General features: G+C 39.2%; 1 long non-coding RNA gene across 2 annotated transcripts; it reads right to left on the reverse strand.

The window, feature by feature from the left end:
* Positions 1-713: 713 nt before the first annotated feature.
* Positions 714-1,782, reverse strand: LOC118234879. Of its 2 annotated transcripts, XR_004766739.1 has the most exons (4): positions 1,712-1,770; positions 1,549-1,626; positions 1,339-1,405; positions 714-1,218 (listed from the first exon to the last, which is right to left on the reverse strand). It is a non-coding gene; the product is annotated as an uncharacterized LOC118234879 (long non-coding RNA). The 2 variants fall into 2 exon arrangements; XR_004766740.1 differs by lacking the exon at positions 1,549-1,626 and having other exon boundaries at positions 1,712-1,782.
* Between the last annotated feature and the right edge of the window lie 17,503 nt (positions 1,783-19,285).

The raw sequence follows: 19,285 nt of genomic DNA on the forward strand, positions 1-19,285 counted from the left end.
ATGAACTAACGCTGGGCAGCCTCTGTTTTGTCCATGCGTTCTCATCTGTGAAGTTGAAGGTTATCATTTAAGTTTGATGTGACATGGTACAGCTCCAGAGTTTTTATTCTGAGATAAAATGCCTTGGAGACTCTTGGTAGGGCAGAGCAGGGCATGCTAATGTTGCAACTAAGCACTTCATTTTAGTCCTTAGATTAGGCCTGATAGTCTGTAGGTCTTACCTTCCGTGCATCAATCTTTAGTATTTATTTTCCCCTTTTGGAAGGAATTTAGAGGTATCCACAACTATACTTTACCACAGCAAAGTTCAGCCTCACCTATGCATCAGATTGTTTTCCTCATTTGAATTAAATATTTATACACTGCGGATAACATAACCTTTAACAGTGGGTCATGCAGCGGTTAACATTAGCAGTTGTTTTATATGATAGCCTCGGTGATCGGTGCATGAGAATACTTGCTAAGGATTCTCCTCAGATGTGTATGTTACCTACGTGCAAATAAAAGACAGGAGTCTTGAGTAAAAGAGAAAAAAAACAGGTCATTTTTATTGATATCAATTTCATATAACGCTATGGAAGGAAACATAGCAAAATGTTAGCTTTCTTTATTTTTCCCAATTCATTAAAATGTTTTGTGAGCAATAACATACACAACATTTAACATTTCCACCAATTACTGGAAACAGACTACCCAGCAGGCTTGTGCTTTACTCTTGTTTACTGCAGGCTTAAAGAAGGGAATATATATCTGTGAATCACACACTTCAACAAGGCACACTGCAATTGGCATCAAAAATCACACTGCACACTCCACAGAGCAAAGTAAAAGAAAATAAAAATAGTTAAAGCCAAGCCAAACGCATTAGTTAAGCACAGCAATCCAGACGGAGCATAAAGCAAACCAAAAGCATGCAGATAGGCAAGCCCCTCAAATTAATGGCAGGCAAAGCACAAAGAAGAGTCAAGCAAAGCTGGGTTAGCTGATCAAGCTAGAGTGGGGAGAATGGTTTGACATGAAAACAAACAAACAAAAAAACAAAAAGAAATGCTTAAGCTAGCTAACCAGCTCTGCGCACTACTTATCAAAATAAGGCGATATACTATGAGCGGAAGCATGCTCACTCATGGTAACTGGCTAGCTAATTTGCAACATGTAACCAAACAAAAGGAAGGAACAGTGGTCAGTCCATGCACCAGCCGCTTACTCAAAATAAACCTGGAAGCAAAACGAAACGTACTGCTCAAACAACTACATGCACAGAAAAGCGTTTACACCTAAAACAAAAAGGTACCAATATAACTAAAAAAAACATATGAATAAAACAGTCTACATTACCGGATAGCTCTCAATGGCTGTATGCAGTAAGGCCAACCAACGATGGCCATGTCGTCTCCAACTGTGGCTGCACAATGAGATACCACCACTTACACATAAGCATGCTACACAGGATCACATGTATAAATATATCAACCTTAAATGTACAAATTTATAAACCTCAAATAGTTTTCTTCACACTTGAAAGTAAACAGAAATATATACACATACCTTCTCCAGCTTACATACATACACTTCCAGAGAGGCAACACAACTTGCATAGTCCTAACACAAGGGACCGGCACAAACCTACGATACCACAAACCTTTCATTCTATAACATACATCGTATTACTCAACTTGAATCAGCGAAAAAACACAAGAAACAGGCTTACCATTTATCAAATCCGCAAGCAAACTTTCCACTTACAACACTTGAACCGGTGTAGGATTGTGAGGACCCAAAGATTGACGGCTTGCTGTCTGCCTGTTTAGGAAGTGCTTATCTGCATATTATCGCTCATGACGTCACTTTCATCTAATGACCTGCCTACCTCTGGCAGCTACATTCATTCTGCAGCTTAAGTGCAATATTTTACACTTAACTGAACAGACATATTTGTCACAAATCAAAATTCTGGATGGGAATGATGGGAAAATAGAAGCAGTCTATTTTTCTGATCAACCGTATTGGAAAAAGTGGGAAAATCTATTCTTCTTCGGTGAGAATTGAATCTCTCCTGAGTGCGTTTCCCTCTGGTCATCCATTATCTTTCAGATTCAATTTATACTGCATTAGCTGTTTAAACTAGTTTTAACTGAGGGCTCCAAGCAGGTCTATTTGGTGTTGCAGCAGGTGGGCTTACATGGGCAGTGTCGCCTCTGACTGTAAAGTAGCCGGTAACACAATTGACAGGCAGGCCTATAGTCGACACTATACAGAAAAAGAAAAAAAAGTCAGTCAAAATATTTACCACTCTGCATAGGTTTTTTTTCATTATTTCCTCGATAAATGCCCCTTAACTGACTTACAAAATACCTTCCCTTCTTTCCTTCCCCCCACAGTTATTTTTCCATAGCTTAAAGTGCTGCTCTCACAATACCAGCACAGAACTGTATGTTTTTCCGTTCATAAAAACCGATGATGCAGAACAATAGGCTGTAAATTGAGTTCCTTCTTGTAAGCGTGGGAGATTTTTACTTGAGGGAGTGTGGTGTGTGGTAGGGATAGACCAACAGGCCTTGCTGCCTCCTGACTCATACTGGCAGTCATCTCTCTAATTCAGAAATCTTGGCAGGAAACAGAAATCAATTTCAACAGTCATGGAGAGCCTCTGCTATGTTGATGTGGGCTTGTGTACCAAAGGGACAGACCTTTGTTTAAATCATCCTTATGTATCAAAACCACCACGGCTACACAAATCAATCCCGCTGCCATTCCCCAGCCTCCTTCATCCAGAATGCCTCCAAAACACTTACATGAAGTGCAGCCTCTTAGGAGCATTAAATGTATTAAAAAGTATACTTGATAGTTTAACAGTTCATAAGGGCAGAGACAACACCAGTCAGAAGAGTTGACTGACGCAGGTATCAGAAAGCAGCAGGCTCGGATGTCTCAGATGGCAGTTTGACCACCACCTCTTGCTGTCTTCCCTGACTACCTTGGAAATCTTCACAACAGCGCTCAGCTGGTTTACTTCCTACCTCGCTCCTTCCAGATTCATGGGGGGATGTAGTTTCGAGACCTTTGGAATTCTTAACAGGGGTCCCCTGGGTTTAGGCCTTGGCGTTTTTCTCTCTGTATCAGACTCTTGGTTCTGACATGCTCATAACCTGCCATATCATTGCTACAGTGGTGACGCACAACTCTTTTTCTTCTTGCCCCTCTTTGACACACTGGTCTTGACATGCATTGATTAAAACAGATTCTGCTCTTCCCTGCTAAGTGCTTCACCTTTTCGTCGCCTTGGGTGGCACCACAGTGTCACTCTTCATCTGCTAGGAATGTCAGAGAGGTGCTGTACAACAAACTGACCATCTCCAAGAACATCACTGCAGTTTGTTAAGCAAACTGCAGTGATGTTCCTTCCTCTCCATCAACTCAACCCAGCTCGTAGTCCAGGTACTGGTCATTTCCTGTTTGGACTACTGCAAATCCCACCTTGCAGGCCTCCCTGCCTTTGACATCTGACCTCTGCATATCATTCAGAATGCTGCTGCTTGTCTCACCCACAAAATCTCCAGGCTCAGCCATGTCACTTCCCATCTCATCTCCTTTCACTGGCTACCTGTATCGGCTTGTATCAAATTCAAAACCTTAGTGGTAGTCCATTATAACATCAGACCCTATACATCTTTCTGTTCTGCTACCTCTTTTGTTGCAGAACAAAGAGGTGCTTTCTTTTGCATCTTTACTTAGTCTAGCTTGTGTATTTATGTACTTGCCTCTATTGCAGTAAAGTTGGTGGAGGAACCAACATGCATGTAGTGCACTTGGTAGCAGAACATTCACTAGCCACAGCTAGCTGGCTGTAGCTTTCAGTCTGCTATAGACTATTAAGAACAGAACAAAAAGAAACGAAGCTGTTGTGCTTGATCATATCTAAGTCAACTTCAATGTAAGTTTATCACGAAGCAGCCAGCTATCCATGTTGGAGTGCAATAAGAAAGGATTGTGCATTGATCATAGCCGAATGATCCTTTTGTGTGCCTTTATGCCTGGCTAGCTGCAAGTAGTAGATGTATATTTTCATGAAATTTTGGATTAAGCACTATCCTAATCAAACTTAATCAATATCATAAAAAAGCACTGGGCAGGGGATTACACAAATATAATAATTTCATGCAATAGTTACTGGTTTCAGGGTGTATTTCATGATGAGAAAGGACAAAATTCACAAAAAATCTTTAAAGCCAGTTTTCCCAAATCTCCAGAAATATTTTCTCAGTCTTATTGTATTTTAGCACGAGATGAAAAACTGGAAAGAAACTTTATCCAGTCACATAGGTCATCAGTAGGTCATCAAGCAGAAGACATTTTTTTCCATTTGAACTTTTATTTAATGTCGACTTTTTCGTAACCACCAAAATTATCTGTTTGCCTGACTATTGGGACAGACGCCAGATAGATGGTTCCAGAATACTTGCCTTCTCTTTGAATATTGTGCCTGGTGAATACTCAATAGCGGGAATTTTAAAGGTACTTTAGCAAGACTCAACTGAGACTTGAACTTACATACTAACTGGGTCAAAGCACACTCTCTAAGCATAAGACTGCTGAACCCCTGTTGCTGTGTCTTTTTTTTTTTTCTTCCCTTTTAAAGTTCTTTCTTCCTAAGTGGCCTGCTGAAAGGATCACTGCAGGAGTGCTGTCAGACCACGACTGTCAACTAGGCAGGAGGTATCCTTCTCTCTTTGTCCATTAGCCCCTAATACATTGGCTAGGAAGTGCAGTTTTACACATCAGATAGCAAACTATTCTCCCAGAATGAAATGAGCATTCATCCCCCAAAGTGAGTTCAACATTGCTGTTCTTTTGCTAGCATCCACCAGCTGGATCTTACTTTGTATTTCACCCCATTATTAACTATCTTTATTAAAGGTAAGGTTCTACTTAATGTTCTACCTCATTCAGTTTCTCAGTACAGTGCACAGGTTAGCGAGTCAAAGAAAGGTGCAGATGAGTGGTCAGCTGATGAAAGCTAGGAGTTCTTTTAAGTCACCCACCTTTCGTAGTGTACCTTAAGCCTTTATTTGTAGATGTAGTCTTAAGAGATCAAAAGAAATTAACTATTATGGGGGTCTAATTCCAAATATAATCCACTTCCATTAGTAGAGTTGCATGCTTGTTAATGGATCCTCAAATCACTGATATGTGGCCATCCAATGAAAGTATACAATAGGGCGAAAAAGAGAATATGTGTGAACTGGTGAGAGACTGAAGCATTTTTTTCAGTTTGGTGGGCTCAGTTACATTCCTCTCATTTTATGGAATCTGTACATGTTTATGCTGTTGGTTGTATTTTAATAGACATACACAATGTTGCATGTATGTTATTTTGCTTACTTAAACTAAAGACATGGGGTGTAAGCACTTAGAAATCACTGCATCCCATGTGGCTCTTACAGAAGTATTGTGAGGCTAGAATCTCCTCTTTGTGGCGCAGCAGGTCAACATGCTTCTTAGATAAAGAGCAGAGTGACCCAACAGGGAATGAACAAGACTTTTTCCACAAGTTTGATTTTTGCGACTGCCAGGCTCAACTGTTTGTGTATCCATGGTGATAAGTAAATGCCTTCCTTCCTCTCTATCTATTCATACATCTGTACAAATGGAGTAACAAAAGGCTCACACCACCTTTCATCCATTTGCCAAGGTTACTTGTAATTAACAGAAATGCAATTAATAGCCTTGAGTCACTGCACACACAGTAGGTAAGTGCAATTTTGTGCTATGCTAATCACAGTAGCATTCATACAGGAATGTCTAAAGACTTTTACACAGGACAGTAAATGCATTCGGCAGTTTTTCACAAAGTTGTCAGTCCAATTAAAATTAAAATTAAATATTTGAAGAGGGTTGAAATAATGTATATACATTTTTTCATTTAAAAATGTAGTAATATGCAGTTTTATGTCTGTGTTGACCATTTTGAATTTCTCATTTTCTGTGCTTTCCTTTCACAGTGAAGCTTGTACCAGTGTGGAGCAGAATATTCTTTGAATGTCCTTTATTAGGTCTGAGTTCTGGAAGAAGTAAATTATAGCCAGGGCTTAGAATCGTTATGGTTGATATACTGTACAGGCAGAAATCAATGAGATCTGTCACCCATTGGTTTTACATATGGTTTAAGGCAGAGACTCGTCCATCATTATTCTGCACATCATACATTTATATTGAGCAATTTTGCTTGTCATTTTTACTCTTAGTTGTAGGCCTTTTGTGCTACAGTAGGTCTCTTATTACAAAGGACATACCACCACTCATTGTATTCTTAAATTCAGCATATTCTTGCGCAGAACGACTTGTACACCTTCCATTATTTTACCTTACATCTATTTACCCAGCTGGATATTTACAGAAGAAATTTTGATTAACACCTTGCTCGTGGCAATGCAATGGCAATGCCCCACTGGAAATCAAGCCGAGGAACTAGGCATTAAGCACAGTTCCTTAACCATTATGCCACACTGCTGCCATAATTGATTCCTCTGTCCTTGTGTTTTCCTCCACAGATATCTGTGAACAGAAAATTGAGCAACAGTAAAATAACCAGTTGAAGTCTGTCTGAATTCGAAGAACATTTTATTCTTCAAACTTTAAGATTACTGCTTACAAAGAAAAAAAGCTGCCAACAGTTCTAATGCATATTCTTCTTTTCAAGTAAATATTGCAGTTGTATTTTGATAATGGAAGGAAAGGAGACAAAAGAAACCTGTTCACTTCTTGGCTATCTTCATGGTATCTGCAAGCAAAAGTATTATTTTGAATCTATGTATTAATGGTGTTCAGAGAGGTGAATCTGTATTTGTACTGTAACTGTATTTCATATGACAGCAAAATTATTTGTATTTTGATAAATGGAAGTGGGCACTAGTGTAGTTTTTGCAGGACAAAATGTAAAAACTTGGCAAACAATTCATATTTTCTTTCTTTCCTTATCAAAGCATGCAAGTAATTGTTCTACCATCACATTTTATAATAATTAAGTACAACAGACTTACATGTTATGTAGGTTTCAGTCCGGACCACTGTTGTCAAAGTTATAATCTTTATGCATTGATAAGGCAGGGAGTGCAGCAGCAACCGCCCTCCCCCTGCTCCCCCTCCGCCCAGAGGGGTACACACAGAACAGACCCAGCAGCTATGAGGACTATTATTAGCTTTTAATTATATGGGATAGGTTGACAGCATGTCTTTGGATGTAGGAGGAAACCAGAATATCCAGAGGAAACCCATGTTGACACAGGGAGAACATGCAAACTCCACACAGAACGGCTCCAGTCAAATTCGACCTGGGACCTTCTTGCTGTGAGGTGACAGTGCTATTCACTGGACCCCCACCTTGCCACCCATAAAGGATAGTCTAGCATGCAGGAGGAGATGCCAATGATTTGGGGGAGGCCGTTTATATAGATACACCACTCTGATATGCAAATTTAAAAGTAAATTAGCTAGGCACCACCCTTTGGTTGAGTAGAGTGGGGAAATGATTGAAACATGAGAGGTGTCTCATTGGCAGATCCCTCCCCCTTACTACTATGGCTATGATTGTACCATGCCAGGGTCTCCCAGGCTATTCACTCCGGTTGTCACTGAAGCAAGGATGGGGATGGCGGTTTCTGGACATGCTTACCTGGCACAATCCTGAGACTAACGTCTCAGAGCTTTCATGAGGCAAAGGAGCACTTGCTGAGGTGCTGAGCTCATGCTGATTGTTCTTAATCGCAGGGGGGTAAGAACAGTCCCATGCCCTTTGAGCTAGGTCGTGAGTTTTACGTGTTGAACTATTGTCCAGGTCTGCTTTTAAACTGACAATTGTTTGGATTGAGGGTTGTAAGTTATAAAGGAATAGACCTTTTAAATGTGGGTTGTCTTCTTGGCCCCTACAAACCTTTTGTGTTTCGCAGCTTATTATAGTCACAAAGGCACTCTGTGACAATCTTTTACCTCATAGGCTGCCTTTACTGCAACTACGGACTCTTCTACCAAAGCGTGGCAAAGCTTGTGGTAGCTTTCTCTGATCAGAGAGGGTTGTTCCTTTATGAAGCTGTGAACTGCTCTGATGCTTGTTTTCCACATGAGGAAAATCTTTGTAGATTTGGCAGCAGGCATGAAAGAAAGGGCACAGTTAACCTCACAAAGGTAGCTATCAATGCTACTAGTAGGGCTATCAGGGTCAAACTGTTCTTTGTTACTTACTAGAGCATGGAACCATTTCCAGCAAGAATAATCTATGGTCTAAGGTTCTCCTTCTGGTGGAGGTGAATTTGTGGAGTCACGGGAGAGGGTAGACGTGCAACTGGATGCAGGTTTTCAGCAATGTTTCCCCTTTCATTGAAAAGGACAAAGGAAGTGTACAAATGAACCATAGTCTGCAGACCTTTGTTTCTCCTGGTGAGGGGGCATACGGTGGTGAGGAGACCAGCCTTTCACCTGGTGATGAGTGGACAAGACTTCTCCTCAGACTTCTCATGGCAAACAGGTAATGAATAGTTCCCATAATAAGAGTCAGAGTCTGGACTCTAATGTTGGAAAACATGGGAGCCACAGTTTACCCCCCTGAGGCATTCTACCTTGTAATGGGCCAATTGCAGATAACCTTGTCTACCACCTAATCCAGTTAAATTCACGTCTTTGATCAGAACCTCTCTGTTACATACTAGCCCCGTCTACCCCCTAATCTAGTCAGATTCTCTCCCTTTGATATGCAGTACTTTTGTGTGATATCCTCTACCCCCTACGTCAGTACAATTCCCCTACACCTTGATTCTTTCCCCCATTGTCTGATAACCCCTTTCCTGTGATGTGTATTAATTAGAGGCAATGACCATTTGGCCCTTTGTTTCAAACCGGGTATAAGTATTGACATTCTCCCTCATTTGTAGATTTTTTTGTTCATCTATACTTGGGGAACTGTCATTTACTATATTAAATAACCTATTTTAAAATGAAGATGTGCCTGCATTTATTTTTCTATTTACAAAAGTACAGAGGAATAAATTGAACTCAAAATTACACACTCTTCATCTCACTTCTTTGGCCTGGAGTGGAAAGTGAATAGAAGCACTTAGAATCACTGCTGGACCTGTATGTCTCTTCTTTCTGGTGAGAAGAGGGAGTTAGCATGGCATGATTCGACTGGCACAGACCAGGCTGAGAAGGCTCCAAAAAGTTTAAAAGGGATGTACGTCGGTTCAGTAGTTGTGCATATATCGTTACAAGAGGACGGCTTTTGGTCTTCAGGGAGTAGTGCCCATGTCAGAGGAAGTGTCACTGTGTCTCTGACCAAGTGGCTTCTCTCTTCCATCAGTTTTGCTCTTCACCATACACAATGACCTCTTCCTCTTTCACATTCACTTCTACTTAGTTACACTGTTCGTCCTTGACGGTTTCCGTAATCTCTTATCACTACAAACTTCATCACACAATTGCAGTGAATGAATGTTGTGTGATTATATGTGCAAAATTAATTTAGAAAGTGTTTGATTGTGAAATTTGTATTCATATATAAGCACAGTTGAATAGCATACTGGAGTAGACAATGTTCGCACCTGGGTAGAAGCACCCGTTGTCTATTTTCTGGCAAATTTTAAAAACACATTTTAAGACCAAATATTTAGGAAAGTCATGGAAGGAGGAGGATATTGCATTTATGCCGTTTAATTTTAAAGTCCCCAAAGCCCCATGGTGTTGCTCTGGCCTATCTTGTGTTAAGGGAAACTTTCACTCGTTGCCTCTCTGCAGGTGTGTGTGTGTGTGTGTGTGTGTGTGTGTGTGCGTGTCTAATCGAGAAACTTAGAGCTGACTTCTGAGCGTGTTACTCAATCACTCTACAATCCTCATAAATCAGAGTCCAAGGTGGCTACCATATACCTCTTAATGTACTCAATTTTAATGAGTGGCATATCCTATGTTCTAGTATCGAATCCTAATTGTTCTGTTGCTAATTATTGCCTCTAGTCCTGTGAGGCAATGCCTAATTGGCCATAGCATCACAGTTGGATGTAATGGCTATTGGCTAAAAATAACGTATTGACTGCATGTTTCTTTACTGCAGCCATAGCTTCACTCTGCAGCTACAATTTGACAACTTCAGCGATTTCAGTAACAACTGTAATAGAGCTCAGTTGGTCTATCAGGATAAAATTTATGCCTGTGTTTTTCCAGAGTTGGACTTTCACTGACCCTGGTACACCACTGATTGGTCTGAAGCAGTTCATTAGTCGCAACCTTCTCTGTAATCGCACATAGCTCTTAGCTGAAATCAGGAGCACCAGTTCTCGAGAGGATGTATGTGTATGCAGTTCTTAGATTAATGTTTTTTCAGTCTTAATATTATGAGTTCTAGTTTTCCAATTCTGGTTTTCAAGCCTGTCATTATTTTAATACCATTGCATTTATGAATATGAATCTTATGATTGTCTCTTTATAAATGTTCTCTTTAAATTTCAAATTTTGTTATTTCTTTTTAAAATTCCACTCGACTTCTATTGATTACCTCATACCAAACAAAGAAACCGTGTTCTCTGAGTTTTTATTTTCTTTTCTTTTTATAGAGATCTTGTTTCCAGTGGCTTATTGATACGGCATATCTTAATCTAACGGTGAAGCTGATTCTGTGCATGAAAAGTGTTGAATGGTATAGAGAATTACAGCTGTGGACAACAGACAGCCATGCAGTTGGCTATGTTACCTCAATGTAGGGAACATCTCAGTTCCATCAAGTTTTCAATATTATACATTTTGTCTGCTTTTGCTCTGTGAAAATCAATGCATTGGACTGGAAGTGGTAAAAAAAAAAAAATTTTTTTTTTTTTTTTTAAAAAGAGGGGCATGATTAGACTGTCTCCAGAAATGAAATGGCAGGAGTATTATTTATTGGAAATTGTGTGAGATAAATGGTTGATATTTGCATTTTGCAATTCACTTTTGGGAGACAAATGTGTGCAAAGTCCTTCCGGACACGCCCAGTTTAATCTAAAAAGGTTGTCATGCTACCAGGTTGTCCTGTTTGGAATCTGTGTGAAAGCCAATTTTGTCCACTCACAATTTGCTGATTGTGTTTCTCTGCATGTACATCTTGAAGGGTTTTATCTCTGAAAAAGTAGTGTGGCAAATTAACATTTCAGAGTTTATTAATGATAGAGGGAAGACCAACAGAGAATAATATTTCTAAAGGCGAAAAAAGAGATCCTTTTTTTTGCAGCATTGGTCAAACAAAAAGCAAGTCAGTAGAGAAGGTACTAAGCCATCCTCGGGCTGCTCAATATCAAATGGCACAGAGTAGCATTTTTTGAGTTCTAGTCTGTATAAATGGAACCTGGATTATCTGTATTCCACACAATATTTATTTCAATGTCATTTGACTTCTTATTATGGGCTACAGCAGAAAAACAGTATATTGTTCAGAAGAACCAGAAAAAGAACACAAAAAAGAAAATGATTGGACATGCTCTCTCTGGTTTTCTGTTTATTATTAAGGGCACCAAGACCAACAGCACAACGTGCCCTATTGTTTTCACTAATGTTCTGGGTTTGCACTTACCAAATATTGAGTTCAATACATGCTCTGGGTGAAGGTTAACAGAAAGTGTAGTGTCTGTACATTATGTAAAGGTCAGGCAATCAACCCTGTAACACTGCGATGACAGTGGCTAATTTAGTCTTTCAGTGTTTCTTGTAGTTTGGTGGGTCTCAGAATCATTCCTGGGGCCCCGCACTGTACTGGCAACCTGTCCAGAGTGTATTCCTGCCTTTCGCCCAGTGCATGCTGTGAAAAATACACACACAATTTTATGAAAAGCAGTACACTTACTGAGCAGTAAAATATATCCCATGATCCCCAATTATAATTAAAGTCATATTTCTTAAACTAATTTTCCATGTACAGGGAAACTTGCATACCTCACAGTAGCATTTGGTCCACCAGAGAATTGGATTTGTCTCGGTCATGCTTACTGGTGGAGAGAAACCACGCACCTGGGTTGTGTTAACTAATCACCGCAGGTGCTTAGTGTTCTCCTCCACAGTACGGGGCCGAGACCGGGAGCACACACAGAAAGAGCGAGTCTTTATTGAGGTTTGTTTCTCCACACACAAAAATAAAGAAACAGTCACTGAAAAGCTGGATGTGCTGGTCAGCTGAAAAGCTGGCCAGCTACAAGGAGTGAGCTTAAAAGCTGCTGCTCACTTTTGCTTTTTTGTCTTTGTTATTTTAGTTTGTTGTATTAGTTTGTTTTCACCCAGAACGCATGGCGGGGGGGTGAAGGTGTTAATTTTATGTTGGTGTGGGAGTGCTCCCTCTCTCCAAGTGGAAACCAAAGGTTTACACCCGGAACTGCCGCATCTCCCTGCCAGGGGTGTCACGCTGGCATATGACACTCAGTTTCTATGACAGGTCAAGTTACATATCGTTCTCAAGGTGACAGCAGCAGTGTTTTAACCCTGCAATGTTGTAGTCTCAAGAACAGTATCACAGCAGCTGGAGTCCGCCATTCTACTGTCTGCTGAAATACCTCTGGAGATTGTTAGCCATTGGCTGGTCATGCATTTCAAGTAGGAGGAAAGGAAAAAGAATTACAACCACAAGGTGCCGAACTTATTCATCCCAGTCCTTCTGCAGCTCTGTGATTGGACACAGGTGGTTAATTTCCTCCCAGTACCTCATATTGGTGCAATAGTTTAATTAGGCAGGCCACACACCTGTTTTCCTGTCCAGCTGGCGGATGGGGTAGAGCAGTGATGCTCCCATTCCAACCATACTGAGCCCCCGCCCTGCCCAGGTCTACACACAGATGGCCTCATCTGGACCACCTACAAGTACATAAATCTCCTGCTGTTATTTTGTTAATTCTGCTGGAAATTCCTCATTCTTCTAAATTTGCTCATTTATAAGTTTGTATGAAATTAAACTTAGTTTCCACTTTGTTAACTTCTAAATCACAGACACAAGGCGAACAATATAATCTGCGCTTAAAGGGCTGTGTGTCATTCATGTGGTCATGTAATGGTTTCTTAAAATGGAATATTTGAACATGAACTGTGGCGCATTGCATTTTAAACTCAGAAATATAGGGATATATATATATATATTTTTTTTTTTTTTTTTTTTTTTTGCTTGGCTCCATGCACTCATCTAGGATTTATTGAGCTCACTCAGCATTACATGTCCTCATCTCCCATCAGTATTCCTCCAATGAGAAAGGCAGAGTCTGCCGTCTCTGTTAATTTCTGTGCATTGAAGAGGTTGGCTTATAAGTTTCCTAAACTAAGCTCCCAGTATTAAATGCTCTGTCTTCCAAATCCCAGCAGTGTCTTTTCCAAATTGAATTTACAAGGTCTAGATCCCCGGGACAGAAGTTTTAAAACCGAACTTATTGGCTTCAACTTTCCATCGAGCTGGAAACGTCATAACATGACTGACTTGTCCTGGTTTTAGGTCAGTTTTAGACATTTGCAACAATCTCTGTTACTATTTACATTTGTTCCATATTTCATAAAGGCATAAAGGCATCCATGGGCTCAGAAAGAATAGGAACAGACCTCTACAATAGTATACCATGTCTAGGTATATTCAGCATGTGTGTCAGTCTTACTTGCCTCCACTTGAAGCGTTTGTTAACAGGTCCACCCAGAAAAAGTTTTGGCATAAAATAAATAAATAAGTACTTATATGGATACATATGCACATAAGCATTTATTTATGCAATATGCATGAACCTACCATCTAAGTATTTTCTTGCATTTACTAAGAATGTGTTCATAATCTCTATTCTTCTGTATTTTTACATTGAAATTCAGTTTATAAATGACACCACAAATCATAGAAACCTGATAATGAACATAACTGCGGTAACAACACCAAGCACTGAATGCATTCTGGCAGTTTCTAACTAGAGTGACGTCAATGGTATAGTTCTAATTAAAATAATGATGGTTGCTACATGCTCCATTACAGAGACTCAACAGCTTGACAGAAACCTTGGCTAAAATGGAGGAAATCACTGACATGAAGGAGAAAAGTCTATATTTACAGTAACCTTCACGTCAACCCCATTATCTCCAAAACAAAAACTTTTTTTTATTTTTTTTTATTAAAACTTGACAGGATTTTAGGCAACAGGGGAGCTTTTTCCTTTGGGGAGCTTCTATGCACAAACAACGTTCATAATTGTTTCAAAGTGAGTTTAGTGTGAGAAGTAACCATCAAACCACTTGGTTTTACCTTGCTGTACACTCTGACCTATGTCTTGTCCTGTCTTTCACCAACAGCAACTTGCTTTGGCGCTCACATGCAGACACACATACACACACACATACGTAAACAGGCAGTTCTCTTGCAATAATCTTTGATTTGACTGTGCTGACCACTCACTTTAGACCTGTCCAGTGTGGTAAAAACCTACCAGGTGGTAAAAAATCCTCCTACTGGCATAGCTCACATTAAAGATATACACAAGCTTCCTGATCACAACAGGGTTAGAGCCCACAAGTAGGAAAATCTGAACTATTTACAAGAACATGAAATCAAATAAAAAGCAATTTACAGTAATATAGTGCCCTGTATCATTATCACAGTGTATTTTAAGCAAGCATTTGCTAATAAACAAAGCTCCAATAAACAATTGATTAGCTATTCTGTTGCTTGGTATGCAACAGAATAGGTAAGCCACAATTTCAGTTAGAATTTATGCCAAACTATGTTTTAAAGTAGAGTAAATGAGCTTGAAGCACATTAGACTGTAAGGTTATTGTAACAAAGGAGGTTTCCAAGTCAGGGCAAAAGTCACGATCGATAGATTATTTTCACTGTTCATAAGGTAAGATGTTGCTTTTTTAGAAAAGTTTCATGTTTGAAATTCTATTTATATACATAGAAATGATCCTTTTCAAGCATTCCTGAAAACGCATTCAGGTCAACGGAAATAATGCATGGACTATTCTTTGCTTATGTGCAAAAAGTGGACTGATTGCTTATGGCTTAGAGGAGGATTTTTGTGACATCAGTGTCTAAGTTGTACAACGGTATACGGGTTTTAGTGTTGCACCGTGAATCAATGACAGATAAAGGCAATAATTTAAGACAAATTTATTGTTAGATTCTGGCTTCTAATTTCATGGTCATTTGGGGTTCAAGGGTTTTTGATATATGTATATAATTCTATTTGGCAGGACAGATATTCTTATATAGCAGTTTGGTATATGTTCATGTCACTTTTGAAGTTAAGAACAAGTTCCAAACTTTCATTCCTGATATGTTTAATATGTATATAGGTACAGTGCAGTCCATATGTATTTGGACAGTGACACAATTTTTGTTGTTTTGGCTCTGTGCTCCAACACATTGGATTCATATATATGTGCGCATAAGAATGAAGTTTAGATGAACCCAGAAGCTAGTTTCTCTGAAATTCACTGAGGAATTCTGGTTCTACAACTTCAGTGCAACAAGAAAAAATAAACAATGAGGACTGGTTAAATAAATACATGAGAAGCACTCATAATGTTATCTGGTATGGAACATGATTTTAAAATGGATGCCCAAACCAGGGAGTGGGCATTCAGTTGGTGTTATTGTCTTTAATGGTAAGTGCTATAACAACTACAAAAACACCAACCAAACACTATGCACTGCTGAACAAAAGCATCTTCATTTCTGGCAGGTTGATAAGAGCTTTTGAAGTACTGACCCTGAAGCTTGGAGCTGCTTTACAGGCAATCATTTCAGCTCATACACATTGGAGCTAAATGGTAAAAGTTTTACAGGGATGGAATTGAGACAATAAATGTTCTGAGAAAAACCATTAAAGCAACACTGAGGTTTTCAAATTGTAAGTTGAATTTCCAAGTTGTTTTTATATCTGAAAGAACTCCATATGTATGAAGAGTTTGAAAGAGGTTTTATATACTCTATTAACCAAATGTTATATGAAAAGGAAAGGATTTAAGATGAGGCCCTTGAAAAATGTTTCTTCGCGATCAGGCTGGTACATTTCAGATGCAGAAAGACGATGTCCTGCATCCTTTCGTTTTTTAACCTTAGCTCATGGACAAGCCACCATTACTGCAAGCAATTAAATTAATCCTTGTATGAACTATACACACTCACACAGACAAACACACACACACACACACATACATGCACACACACACACACATATATATATATATATATATATATCCGTCTGGCCATTCTACCATAAAGGCCTGATTGGAGTGCTGTAGAGATGGTTGTCCTTCTGGAAGGTTCTCCCATCTCCACAGAGGAACTCTGGAGCTCTGTCAGAGTGGCCATTGGGTTCTTGGTCACCTCCCTGACCAAGGCTCTGCTCCCCCAATTGCTCAGTTTGGCCGGGCAGCAAGCTCTAGGAAGAGTCCTGGTGGTTCCAAACTTCTTCTATTTAAGAATGATGGAGGCCAGATTGTTCTTCGAGACCTTTAATGCTTTTGTATACCTTACCGCAGATCTGTACCTTGATACAATCCTGTCTCGGAGGTCTACGGACAATTCCTTCGACTTCATAGCTTGGTTTTTGCTCTGACATGCACTGTCAACTCTGAGACCTTATATAGACAGGTGTGCGCCTTTCCAAATCATGTCCAATCAATTAAATTTACCACAAGTGGTAAATCAATCAAGTTGTAGAAACATCTCAAGTATGATCAATCTGAATACTTATGTAAATGTGATATTTCAGTTTATATTTTTAATAAATTAGCAAACATTTCAAAAAACCTGTTTTTGCTTTTCCATTATGGGGTATTTTGTGTAGATTGATGAGAATAAAAATGAATTTAATCAATTTTAGAATAAGACTAACGTAACAAAATGTGGAAAAAGTGAAGGGGTCTGAATATTCTCCAAAGGCACTATATATATATATAGAGAGAGAGAGAGAGAGAGGGAATTATTTTTCAGTTTACTGATATTTCTGAGTATAAGTTAAGCACCTTGATAAATAATGTAAGAGACATGACATCATTCTTGTAAGTCCCGTACCATAAACGTCTTCCACTTGGCCTCAGCTCACTATGGCTACACAGAGGCAGTGTGGACCTTCATGACCTCATGATGGTCTCATGTGGCCTTTTGTGACAGAAAGGGTATGGTGCAGCGATATAGCGAGAAAAGGGATTTACATGCCCTCTCTCGTTATTCCTCTCTTTTTCTGGAGTGGTGACAGAGAGTAGCCTCAGGGCTGATGCATTGTAGCAGCAGGAGTGATGATGAACACCACAGTCCTCCCTAGCAAAGTATGACACTAATGCTATTAATCTGAGCACCACACAAGCAGGCTTCCTGCTCTGTGACCAATACCAATCCTTGTTCTCTCTTGGTTTTTCTGGCTCAGTGACTAAAATATGTTACCCATGCAATTGAAGATTTTGTTTATGGTGGAAATAAAAAAATAATAAATATATATATTTGGAAATCAATCTGTCAGCCAAAATATCATTTGTAAATTCTACAGCAGCTCAACGATCATTATTTCACATGGTTATCAGTTACAGAGCCCTTTTAAGTTGATTCCTCCCAACTTTACACAGTTCAATTACACTGCCGTTTGATTCTGTTGAAATGTAATATTTCCCTCTCCAACTGACTGTGGTCCAGCCCCCTTTCTGTATTTGGGGATCTGAGTCAGAAGAAAGAGAAGGACTGTCATTACAACTGGATTGCAGTGAATAGGCTACCACACAATGAAAGTGCCTGATTATGGGAAGTGCATCACTGTAATGGCGAGCCAACACTGCACAATGATTGCTTCACGAAGGAGCACAGTTATCAACAGGAGGCAAAGTGGTGCCATTTTCTGCCATTAGGGATTCTTTATAGCAGGGCTGCCTAACCCTGTTCCTGGAGATCTGTGCTCCTGAAGGTTTTCACTCCTAATAAACAGCTAGAGATGTTGTTGAGCTACTCATTAGTAGAACCAGGTGTGCCAAGTTAGGGTTAAAATAAAATAAAAAAAACTTGCAGGGTTGGGCAGCCCTGCTTTATAGTCAGTCCATTCCTTGTTAAGCCTTTTTATCTCTAATTTGATGCACGATTGTATCCCTGGCAGTCAAATTTAATTTATACTCAATATTCCTAAGGCTTTTCTAGCTGGGATTTTTATCAGCTAAATCAAACAGAACATCAGTTTCATAACATGTAAAATGCTCATGTTGCAAAAGTAAGATACTCCATAAAGTGTTATTTAATATATTGGATTAGACATGAATATAGCTCATTTTGACAAGTGGCTTCTCCCTGAGCCGCCAGACCCCCAAGAACGTTAATGTGCAAAATGATTCATTACGGATGAATCAACACAAGCTCCGGGCGTGATATTTCGGGTCCTTGCAAGTTTCATGCATTGCTCTCAGGGAGAATACTAGAGTGCAGTGCACAAAATAAGTGACTCCACCCTCCTCTTGTGGTTTGTGTCAGAAATACCATGGGTTGTCATGGTGATTGGGTGAATCAAAGTTCTCAAAGTGAGGTTCTCAGTCAGGTAAATATAATAATAATAATAATTATTATTATTATTAAACACCTATGTTTAGGAAAATAAGGAGATGAATGGGTGTAAAAATGTTATATTAGATCTAATTCAATTTTTATAGGCTACCAATACAAGCATTACTTTTTGATGTATATGCCATCATTTAGATTTAAAACATTTATTTTTTTAATGAAATCATATTGCATAAATATTAACCCAGATTCCAGATAACCACATCTGATTGGATCCTGGGAATTTTGCCTATAATGTGCTATAAAGAGGGAAATGTTCATAATTTACATGCATGTCTCGGCCTCTTGCTTCTTATTCAACACATTGCGATTCAGAAATTACTTTGTCTCTGCGGTGACACTTGAATAGAGGCAGCTTTTCACAGTTTTTTGGTCTTTGAGTCTTGCATTTGGCATACATAATTTAATAAAATTACCCTGTGATCTGTGAATATAAAGGTGAGTGTTGATTTAGTGAAAAATATAATTATGCAAGTTATAAAGTGTACATAAAAAAATCAGGGTTGTTCTGTATAATAACCTTGGGGCCCCTTTCAACAATTTCTTACTACTCAGCCTGTTGTTTATTTGGCATTTGTGCAAGTGAATTTGCAGGAATTTCAATGTTATATGTAGGTACTGTTAGCTGCAATTTACGGTACTCACTAGGGAATGTAAAGCAGCAAGTATTGTTCCTTATTTAAAGGGCTACATGTGATCAGTGTCATATCGATATTGTAACCCTCT

The sequence above is a fragment of the Anguilla anguilla genome, chromosome 9, assembly GCF_013347855.1.
Source record: "Anguilla anguilla isolate fAngAng1 chromosome 9, fAngAng1.pri, whole genome shotgun sequence".
NCBI classification, from domain to species: domain Eukaryota; kingdom Metazoa; phylum Chordata; class Actinopteri; order Anguilliformes; family Anguillidae; genus Anguilla; species Anguilla anguilla.